The sequence below is a fragment of the Pteronotus mesoamericanus genome, unplaced genomic scaffold (assembly GCF_021234165.1).
Source record: "Pteronotus mesoamericanus isolate MK-2021 breed Mesoamerican mustached bat unplaced genomic scaffold, CSHL_Meso_final contig_68, whole genome shotgun sequence".
Classification (NCBI taxonomy): Eukaryota; Metazoa; Chordata; class Mammalia; order Chiroptera; family Mormoopidae; genus Pteronotus; species Pteronotus mesoamericanus.
The window spans coordinates 24219947-24230683 of NW_026555234.1; the positions used below are offsets into that span (position 1 = coordinate 24219947).

The 10737-nt window shown below is 39.6% G+C and overlaps 1 protein-coding gene across 5 annotated transcripts in view; it reads right to left on the bottom strand.

The window, feature by feature from the left end:
- The window catches only part of SMIM14 (small integral membrane protein 14), a 64474-nt gene extending 54425 nt beyond the window's left edge, over positions 1-10049 (bottom strand). For 2 of the 5 annotated variants that reach the window (XM_054582065.1, XM_054582068.1), the window contains exons 1-2: positions 9804-10049; positions 427-484 (exon numbers count right to left, since the gene is read on the bottom strand). The gene's annotated coding sequence lies outside the window, so the exon portion shown is untranslated. Of the gene's footprint in view, positions 1-426; positions 497-2371; positions 2498-9803 lie in introns of those variants that run through there. The other 3 variants (XM_054582066.1, XM_054582064.1, XM_054582067.1) reach the window with 3 other exon arrangements.
- Between the last annotated feature and the right edge of the window lie 688 nt (positions 10050-10737).

Sequence of the window (10737 nt, forward strand, 5' to 3'; positions counted from 1 at the left end):
CCATATATTGTTCCACCTAGAAGTGGCTATTTATAAGAGTAAAATACAATAAAAATCACCTCTGAAATTCTTAACAAAATATTTTTACAAGATAACAAAAAAAACTTACACTCTTCTAGAGGGCACACTATTCAAAAGGAAGAGACTACAGCAAACTAAAAAAAAAAAAAAAGACAACAAAATGCTTACTTTCCATAGAGTAGAATGGGAATGTATAGAGGAAACAAGGTCAGTGGGATAGGAAGCCTGTGCAAGATATATCACTGTATAGATCATGTACAGATTAGAGGACGCTGTCTTCATTTATTCACCTTTAACAAACGACAACTTCAAAAGTGGTACTCTTAAAACTTTGGGGATGCATCAGTTCTCACCCTCTCACTTAAGGAGGAAAGAACTGAGACCCAGGGAGCTTCAGTGACTTACCCCAAGTCACACAGCAGAGATGGAATTCAAACCCGTGTCTTCTCTCACTTCTCCTTTCCTGAAAAGGATATAGCAAGTAAGTCCTCAGGGGACTACGTAACTGGCAGAAGAGTTCTGAGGAGGATATAGAAGAAATAAAAAGCAGCCCTTTCCTCCAGGAGCTGGCAATCAAGTTAATTATTAATTATAATTAACTCATATGATAATGATAACAATTACATACCAGTATCATTAACCAAAATAAATGTCACAGACAACTGCCTTCTGTGATAACCTTTCTGGTTAAAGCTGAAATTCAAAGAAAAGGAGAAGCTTAACTCTTCAAGGCCATGAAGAATTTTCTTCGCTCTTTCATTTCTCCATGACTCTGCAGCCCAGAGCTCTATTACCGGTCCACCCAGGGGCTGCCACCACGTTTCTGGAAACTCCCTGTTACTATGACCCTATTTGCCTATGTCTTAGACGTTACCTTCTCTCCTCAGTAAGACTTTTTTTCCTTAGCAATATTTGATCCTATTCTAGGAATCACCTTAGGCAACACTTGCTGAAAAACACTGGACAACAGAAAGAATGACTACATCTTAGATAAATGATTCAAGTTATGGCACTACCACTGAGGATGCATAAATTACTTAGCTTTTCCGTGACTTCAGTTTCTCTATCTTTAAAACAGGAGTGGTAACTGAAACTATTCATTTAAAAAGGTTGTTGCAAGGATCAAGTGAGAATTTGTAAGGGTGCTTTATAAACTGTAAAATGCGCTGGACCAATTCAACTCCAAGCCCTTAGATTTGAAATGTATCTTCAACCCTCAGCCCAAGGCCTCTGTACGCTGCTTTAGAGCATTTGTATTCCCCTGGGGCTCAGCTAACACTCTTGGGCATAAAAGAGAAAGGGAAAAAAGAAGTCTTCTGTTCTGAATCTTGGTCCCTTACCTAAGAATTTCCTGGCCTTCCCTGGCTGGTCCTTACTCCTGTATAATCCAAAAGACTCTCTCAAGGTCCAGGAGTAAACTTTATTATAAATAGTCAAATAAAGGGAAACTTTTCAATGGAATCATCTTTGTTTATACTCAGTATCATAACCCAAAGTTTCATATTCAGAAAATATTTTCTAAATTTCTACTCAAGAGTACTTAGTAGTCAAAAAGAAAAAAGAAAATTACGTGTGCATTTCATAAAAAAAGAAAAGAGTACTTAGTAGTCATACTCTGAATTAAAACATTTAAACTCAAGGGGAAAAGGCTGCATTTCATAAATTAAAAACAGAAAAATTCAACAGAATTCCATATAGATGCAAATATTCCATACTATCTTATACTATGTGATCCCAAATCACAGTGGATATAAATTGCTTATAAATGTTAAGAAAGCAGTTTTTTACAGTTGTATTACAAAGTAGCAGCGTCTTCTGAAATTGTGAGGCATATCCCAAGTGACCTTAAAAGTTTATGAATGATCTACATTATTCAGAAAAATAAGAGTAGAATTTGAGCTTTTTTCCTCAGTATCATTCTCATTCACTTGCTTGTCTATATGACTTTTTGAGGAGAAGAATTATGGCTACTGCTCTCCCAACTTTCGTAGCTCACAGCCTTTCTCAACCATACTACAGCCTAAATAACATATCTGCGTACACATGCACAAACACCATTCATAACAGGAAAAATGCTTAGAATCACCGTAATAAAGAAAGCAGTGTTATTAAAAAAGGAAACAAATAAAGACCACAGATTTCAAGTCTTCAAAATTTCAAACAAGTCAGTTTCTTCTACATTACCTTTGCTAAGAGTACCAAGGCAACGAAATACTTTGTTTAAAAAAAAATTAATGTGTTCAAAAGTATATTGTAAGGTAAAACAAGGTAGGAGCCAGAACATTGATCTCTAAGTCTGGTGCATACACCATGAAGATGCTTACTGCATCCCTAACTTGATTTTAAGTACCTTTATAAGCTGTTAAATCTTGAAAGTGCGGAACCTGTAACACTTGTCAATCAATGAGTGCAGTCAAGCAAAAACCAGCTTCATTCTGTATTTTTAGAAAGCTGAGACTCACATCAGTGCTTTGACCTAAGTTTAAAAAAGGAAATGAAAATTCGACATGAAAATAAGCAACAAGAGGTAACTTTCTCCAAAACAAATGTATTGAAGTTGAAAATGTTATAAACAAAATGTAACACTACTATACACCTAAAAATCATTTTTGTTTAGAAAAATATACATTTTCCATAGAGTTATATTTATTTTTTTTATTGATTGATTTGAGAGAGACAGAGACATCAATTCATGGATTCTCTGTTCCACTAACTTATGCATTCATTGCCTGATTCTTGTGTGGGCTTTGACCAGGGATCAAACTCAAAAATTGGGAGTATAGGGAGGACAGTCTGAACGACTGAGGTACCTGGCCAGGATGCAAAGAGTTTAATTTAATTTTAAAAGCAATACACCTTTATAGTTTTAAAATTCAAACACAAAAAGATTAAAATAAAACCACAAAAGTGAAAGGTACTCCTCTCTCCTCAGAAGCAACTTCTATTAATAACCTTCATGTAAATTTTCTAGGTATTTCAAGTATATGTATGCTGTATATTCTTGCTGAATTACTATTAAAATCACTACATTTCAAATGTCTTAAATATGACTTATTTTGTAGACTGGTTGCTCTAATTATTCAGAGCTTGGGTCAACTATTTAAAGCCATGGTTCATCACAATAGGCATAATGGTTAAAATTGGAAATTCCATTAATGTGCAAAGTTAAATATATCAGTTTATTTACAATCTTATAAACCATAGCCAGTTAAAAATCAGTTTAGAAAGTTTCTAAGGCCACAGTATTAAGCTCATTAAGTTAAACAAAAAGTTAGGATATAAACCTACGTGGCTTTATATCTCGTTTACACGAAAAGATGAACTTTTTAAAAATAAAACACCAGAAGGAAATACGTACGGAGATGACTTCTGAATGAGTGGGGTATATTTTGTTGTTGTTGGCTTCATATATTACTATCCTTCACAGTCTTACAATAACAAATAGGTCTTGTGTTTTAAAAGGTGTGGGGGAAGAGCTACTAGAAGTGCACAGCCAAGCTAAGTTTAAATAGAACAAAACAATTCATGAAAGTAGTTCTACTAGCATATTCTGATAGCTAAAACAAGTAGATTTATTTATTACATCTTCCATAGTTGTATAAGTGAAAAAGGCTAGTCAACACTGTTGTAATATAAAGTATATGAACTTTGAGTCAAGAGAAAATTGGGCTTGAATAACCAATGTACTAATAATGGCTTTACCTTGGGCAACTTACCTAACCATCCAGAGCCTGCTTCCTCCAGTGAATGCTAGGGATAATAGTATCTGACTTGGAGGGTGATGTGTCAGATAAACATATTATAAAGGAAATCAAGGAACTGGCATATATATCCCATAAATGGTAAATGCTGGTCATTACCAGAGGGAAATTGGGATGCGGGGTGGTAAAGGGGGGGATAAAGGGTGATGGAAAGAGACATTACTTGGGGTAGTGAACACACAATACAATATACAGATGATGTATAATAGAACTGTATACCTTAAACCTATATAATTTTATTAACCAATATAACTCCAATAAATTCAATAAAAAATAGTAAGTGCCATTATTATTGATATTCAGGGAGGTAATTGTTTTTAAATTTCAGACTCAAATAATTTTCAGCCCCCTTTCAAAATGGCTTTGAAAGTGCCCAAACTGTTCTTTACCAAACTGCAGTTACTACTGATACGTGGCCAACTACAGAAACAAACATCCATATAGTTAGCATCTATTGTGTGGGCCATAACATGAAAATGCATGTGAACACATACCAAAAGAACACCTTTACTTAAACCTGCAGTAGTAATTGTCTAAGAAGTTTTACAATCTAAAAAAATCCAAATATAAACCACAATATAACAAAGAACCATTGGGAGTACTGCTTAATTTTCTGCAAATTCTTTTAAACCCGTATACTAATATATCACTATCATCATCCATTTAGACAATTTAGTGTCTTATATTGAGGTTTTTGTTCTAAGTCCTGTTAAGTTATATGGAAAAGATTATTACAAAAAATTATTTTCAGCAATGTACTGTTTTTTTACAGATACAGAATAAAGTTGAGGTTTTTCTTCATTTATTTATTCCATCAACAAGCCCACTGATCGCCTAATTAGTCCTCCCCGACCTCATGGGGCCTCCCAAAGGAATAGGCCAGACAGCCACAGACAATTAAATATGGAAGGTGAAGTGATGTCTCACATGGCTGTTTACAGGGAAGCCTAAGGTGGGTTAGGACAGAGCTTCGTAAATGTAATATGAGACCTGAGCCTCCATAGAAAAAGTTAGCCAGGCTTAAAGACCAGAAAGAAAGGAAAAATACTAGAAATTCAGTGTTTCTCTGGGTTGATATTCAGACAGGGAATTGTTTTTAGGTTTCAATGTAATAATCAAATGTCAATACAAAAATCAAATTTAATAGTTTTTAACTCATTTAGAAAGGGATTCTGCAGTAAGAAATTTACTCAGTTTATGATGATCTAATGGTAGTTCAAAGAGTAGAACACCTAAATCAATGAAGAAAATGTAGGACAAATTCAAATAACTGCACAAGTAGGCAGAAAGCATTAGATGGGTTTTTGGTGTGTGGAATGCAAGGTAACACACAGAAAGGATAAAATACTTCAAATTTACTCAATAAGCCTGGTAAGATGATTACTCAAGACAAAGTTTCTTGAGGTCATCTCCCAGCTGTATAGCTTCAGGCCAAAAGACCAACAAAACAATCTTCATTAAGAATAGGATTAGAAATGGGACAGAAAACATTATCTTGTCCTTAACAAAAAGCAGGGCCTGTCAAAACCAAAGTACTGTGTACAGTTCTAAACACTGAAGTTCAAAGACAATAAGGTACAGTGATTAAGAAAGTAGGTTTGGGGCCTGGCTGGATACTCAGTTGGTTACAGTGTCATCCTGAAATACCAAGGTTGTGGGCTCCATCCCTGGTCCAGGGCACATGCAAGAATCAAACAGTGAACCCAGGCTGGCGTGACTCAGTGGATTGAGCACTGGCTCTGCAAAGTAAAGGGTTCCAGGTTCGATTCACAGCCAGGGCACCTGCCTGGGTTGTGGGCCACGTCCCCAGTTGGGGGCATGCAGAAGGCAACTAGTCGATGTATCTCTCTCTCACACAACGGTTCCTTCCCCTCCCTCTAAAAATAAATAAAATCTTTAAAAAAAAAAGACTCAAACAATGAATGCATAAATAAGTGGAACAACAAATCAATGTTTCTCTTAAATCAATAATTTTTTTTTTTTAAAGCAGGCTTGAGTTCAAATCCAACTTTCTGTCATCTACTATGTATCGGTCCCTTCCTTTCTACAACAGGAGTAGGAACATCTACATCTGAGTTGCTCTAAAGTAAAATGAAAAACACAGAAGAGTTTTTAGCTTAGTACCTGACATACAGTGTTCCTCAAAATGGTGGCTATCATTACTACTATAAAGAAGCATTCTTCCAGACAAAAGCTATTAAAATATTAAAAGACATTCTCAAACTTTGATGTACATTAAAACCACCTGAAGCACTTGCAGATTTCGGTGACCATTCCTCCTACGAATTAATTCTATAGATCTAAAGTAGAATATGGCCCAAACATCAAGAATTATTGAAGTCAACAATCAAGGCACTGCCTTATAAAACAGAGCTGAAGCCCTGGCTAGTGTGGCTCAGTGGACTGAGCACTGGCCTGCAAACCAAAGGGTCGCTGGTTTGAGTCCCAGTCAGTGCACATGCCTGGGTTGCGGGCCAGGTCCCCTGTGGGGGCGCACAAGAGGCAAACACATTAATGTTTCCCTCTCTTTCTACCTTCTTTCTCCTCTCTCTAAAAATAAGTAAATAAAATCTTATTTTTAAAAAAAGCTGAAAACTAGGGTTCTTCCATAAAGAAATGGCCTAAAATAAACAGCACATTCAAGACAAATACAGACATACTCACCAAATTCACTCATTCAACCAACAATCATTGAGTACCTACTGTGCAGTAAATAGGAAAGGCAAGGTCCCCATTTACAGAGTTTAATTTCTATTGTGAGACAGAATATAAAAAATAAGGAAATTCCTCTCCCCTAAGACCTCACCTAAACTCACAGCCTTTAAAATCCTCAAGAGGCAGGACTCAGGGCACCACCCTCCCTGCTGGGAGTATGCCCACACCTCTTTCCTCTCGCACGTGCATCTCCTAAACTTTAAGGGTCCCCATGACACTTGCAACCAAGGGAGCAATGGGCACCTGCAGCTGGTTCTGAGCTTAGCCCCCAAACCTGTCTCCAAGGTCCCCCTTTCTCTGACTTCCAGTGAGCCAAAGCAGCCCTGCCAAGGCTCTCTCCTGTTTCTTCTTCTAGTCTAAGCAGCTCCTTGTTTCACTGCCCCTAGCTTTAATAAACTACTCTCCAAATCAAAATAAATAAATAAATAACAATGGAAATCCCAAATAGTGACACATATTATACGGAAAGCAAGAGAATGGAGAGGTCGATGCAGGGCAATCTCCTTGAAGAGACAAAATCTGAACTAAGATCTGAATTATATCATGGAATCAGTAGCAAGGTCTAAGGCTAGTGAAGCCAAAGGGTGCAGCAAGTGCAAATGCCCTAATGCAAGAGCTAGCCTGGCAAATTCCAGGGACAATGCCAAGTGCCACTGGAACACAGGATGAAGCTGACGTGGCCAGGCTCTGTCACAATGATCTAGTGCAAAACCTGTACTGCCTGGCAAGCTTTGGTAAAGAATTTGGATTTTATTCTGAATGTGATGAGAGGCTTTCAACAAAGGGGTGACATAATCTGACTTATATTTTAAAGGATCTCTTAGGCTGTGATAAGAGAAATGAAGTGTAAAAGGCCAAAGTGGAAGCAGGTAGACCAGCAGGTCACTGCAGTAGGCCTAGTGATAGTTAGCAAAGATGGCAGCAGTAGATATGGGAGATGGACAAATCTAGAATATATACTGAACACTGTAACTTAAGTCAAGAAAAAGAGTTAAGTCACATAATTAGTAAGCATCTGGGACTGATTTTATCCAACAAATAGATAACGAAAATAGAGATGTAAAGGTTTTAGGTAAGTTTATGACTAATAGGAACCCAAAGGGCTTATCAGCATACTTAGAATACTTCATAGTATGTCCTTATCCTTTGAAGCTGAGGTTGAGGGGGACATTTCCTTCTCTTTTGACACCACCCATAAAGCACTGGACTAATACGCACACAACCAAGACTCAATGTCAGTAAAGCATACTGAGTGTGACTCATAAAGTAAAATCTTTCAGGACCTTATTGCTGCAGGCCTGGAAACCCTGTCAGCATTGGGAGCATACTGTAGCTATGGGATAGAACTAAATCTCTATCTGAATCAAATCCCTAAATTAGCAAACACTTTTTACGCTTCCATATTGTCAACTCAGGCTATTCTGTGCCTGCACTTCCCAGACTTAAACAAGAAAAGCCTTACTTTGCCACACAATACATATTAATTTCTTAAATCTTACAGCATCATAAATATTTGGGAGGAAATCTTTTTAAAACCACAATTTTAACTGTTATGGTCTGGCAAACACTAAGTGAGTATTTCCTAAAATAGCAAGTGCAAAAGGTCCAAAAGTCCGTATCTGAAAAAGCAGGTTACAGAAAAGCATATATGTTTCTTTTGTATAAAATACATAAATGCCAAAAATAAGTCTGAAAGGACATAAACTGCTGCAAATACTTTGGTGATCTATGGGTGGCAGGAATATTGATGACTTTTCCTCTCCTGTGGTTATCTGCTTCAATCAACATTTTCCCCAATTATCACACGTTATTTTGTATAAGCAAAAATATTCCGTTATATGTTAGCATAAAAGATTTAAAAAAGAACTGCAAGAAAACAATTTCATTTGTCTAAATCAACAGGACTCCAATTGTGGTATTAAGAAAAAAGATCTTAACTGCCCACAGAGCACAGTTGAGAAGAAATTTGTTAAGAGGACCATGTGATACCTACCACACAAGATCACACCCTTCAAGATAGTATTCTAAATCCGTAAGAACTCTTCCAGGATTTAATAAGGGGCAATCAGTTAACACATACTTCTGTTCTTCCTTCTCACCATTTACCGAAGAAACACAATGTATGAGTTTTCTGGGGGGGCGGGTGGAGGGAATGTCCTTTTAAAAAACCAAGTTAGGACAAAAAGGACATCTGATCTTCAGGTCTCACTCATGCCCTAGACTGGCACGGACGGTGGCAGGGCTGGCAGTAGGCTATACTACTCTGCGTGGCCAGTCACCTGAAGTGGAAGAGGACATAAGCTATCTGCCACCTGCGCAAAACTGGGCAGTGAGAACACTTTCTAAGGGTCTCGAGGCTAAAACAGCTGAGACAGTTTACTGCCGTCCAAGTTACTGTAGGCATAGCTGCCAATGATTTCTGACAATCACAGAAAAACCGGAATGTCCCTTCAACAAACACAGGTATTATGTGCCTAAAGTCCATCCAACTCTCTTGGTGCAAACCCAGGGCATTCTCTTACCAGGGCCACATTTTTGATTTTGCAAACCAGGACAAGTGAAAACAGTCTACTGACTCTCTACAGCTAACAAACATCATTTGGGCTAAAATCTTACATGCACAGAAACAGCCACTTTGGAAAACTTTGACTTTAAACGGCAGCACTGGACTTTAGCTACTCCGGTAACCAGTTTATCGCACATAATCTGTTCCAATAAAGGGTGCTACCTCTTTACTGTCAGCTCTGGTTGCACTTACTGAACAGACAGAAAAAAAAAGGGAATCCTTTAAATTTGCAACACAATAAAGGACAAAAAGCTCCCGCTTTCTGGATGGCAGCTTTCCTGTCTCATCAAACACAACAAAGGACGCATCCTACTGTCTTCCTTAAACGCGGCAAGGGCTAAACAACAGAAGTAAATGATATAGTGTGAATTTGTGGATTTCTCCTTCCAGTTACATACGACTCTCTCCTTTTACTCCATTATACGCCCCCACCCGAGTTGGCTGTCTTGCCCTAAAAATAAAACCACCCGAGGCTACCATCCACTTTCCTGCCAAGCCCCGACTCTGGTTTCCTGCAGAAAAAGCCAAATTGCAGTCTCTTCCTCCTCGCTTATCGCCGGGGTACGCGGGCTCGGCAGCATTGGGCTTCTCCGGGTGCGGAGCTGCCAGCCCGGCCGGGGAAACACCGAACCTGAGGTGCAGCCCCACTGTGCCGCAGCCACCGCAGTCCGTGCGAGCCTGAAGACCCCCTAAGGAAAAACCGGGATAAGGGGAAGGTGGGCCGAAGGGGAGACACTCACCCGCCCAGACAACAACCGACGGGGCGGGGAGGATGTGGGCCGGGACCCAGGCTCGGAAGCAAGACCGCCTGGAGTTTCCGGACGCTGCGGGTGCTGCTCTTGGCCTCTGGCTTCCTCCCCTCCTCTGTTTTGGTGCGACTGACCACGTCACTATTAACCACGAGACCCGGATCTACCCGCTTCCGCGGGCGGCGGCGCAACAGATTGCAGCGACTCGAGACCCCAGCGGTCTGTCGGCCGAGCATGCGCGCACTCCGCGCCTGCCCACTGCGTCCGGGGAGGCGGGGACGAAGGCCAGCGTCCCAGTATTTGTGCGGCCGAGTGCTGGCGGGGCTTACGGTTCCGGTTGAGTGGGGCGAGGCCTCGCGGATGTTAAAACGGTTCCACGTAGCCTCTGTTTGTCCGCGATGGACAGTTTCCTGTACTGTGCGTCCCCATTTGCCTAAGCTGATGGCCGTCCTCGACTGGAGTCTTTAGAATAGCAAGGGATAGAGGTGGGCCCAGGTTGACGTCTGCTGAGACAGGCTACCACTGCAGAGATTGTGTTTTTGAGCACTCAGGGCCAGGTGAAAACTGAACATAGAGGATTTCGTATTATGTACAAAAGTACGTCGAATGTGGCAGTTACTGATCCCCTTTACCCTAACATATTTACACCCAGGAAGCTTGCTAAAATTAAGCTCAAGAGAAGCATTAAAAGGAAAATGTCAACAAAGATAACTTGCTGGGCCAGATAGTGGGGGACTGGAAGAGGAAAGCTGTCGTTAGGCAGTCAGCCTAAGCCTTTTGTTAATTTTAGGTGTTGGAATAAGGAAACTCTTTGTGGGGTTAAGAACCTCACTTCTTTATAGAACAAGTTGATGCTTACTGCTCTGCCCTCCTTAGTCGTGCTGTTAAACGTTTGGGCACAGAAAATTTCTCAATGTGGCAAAAT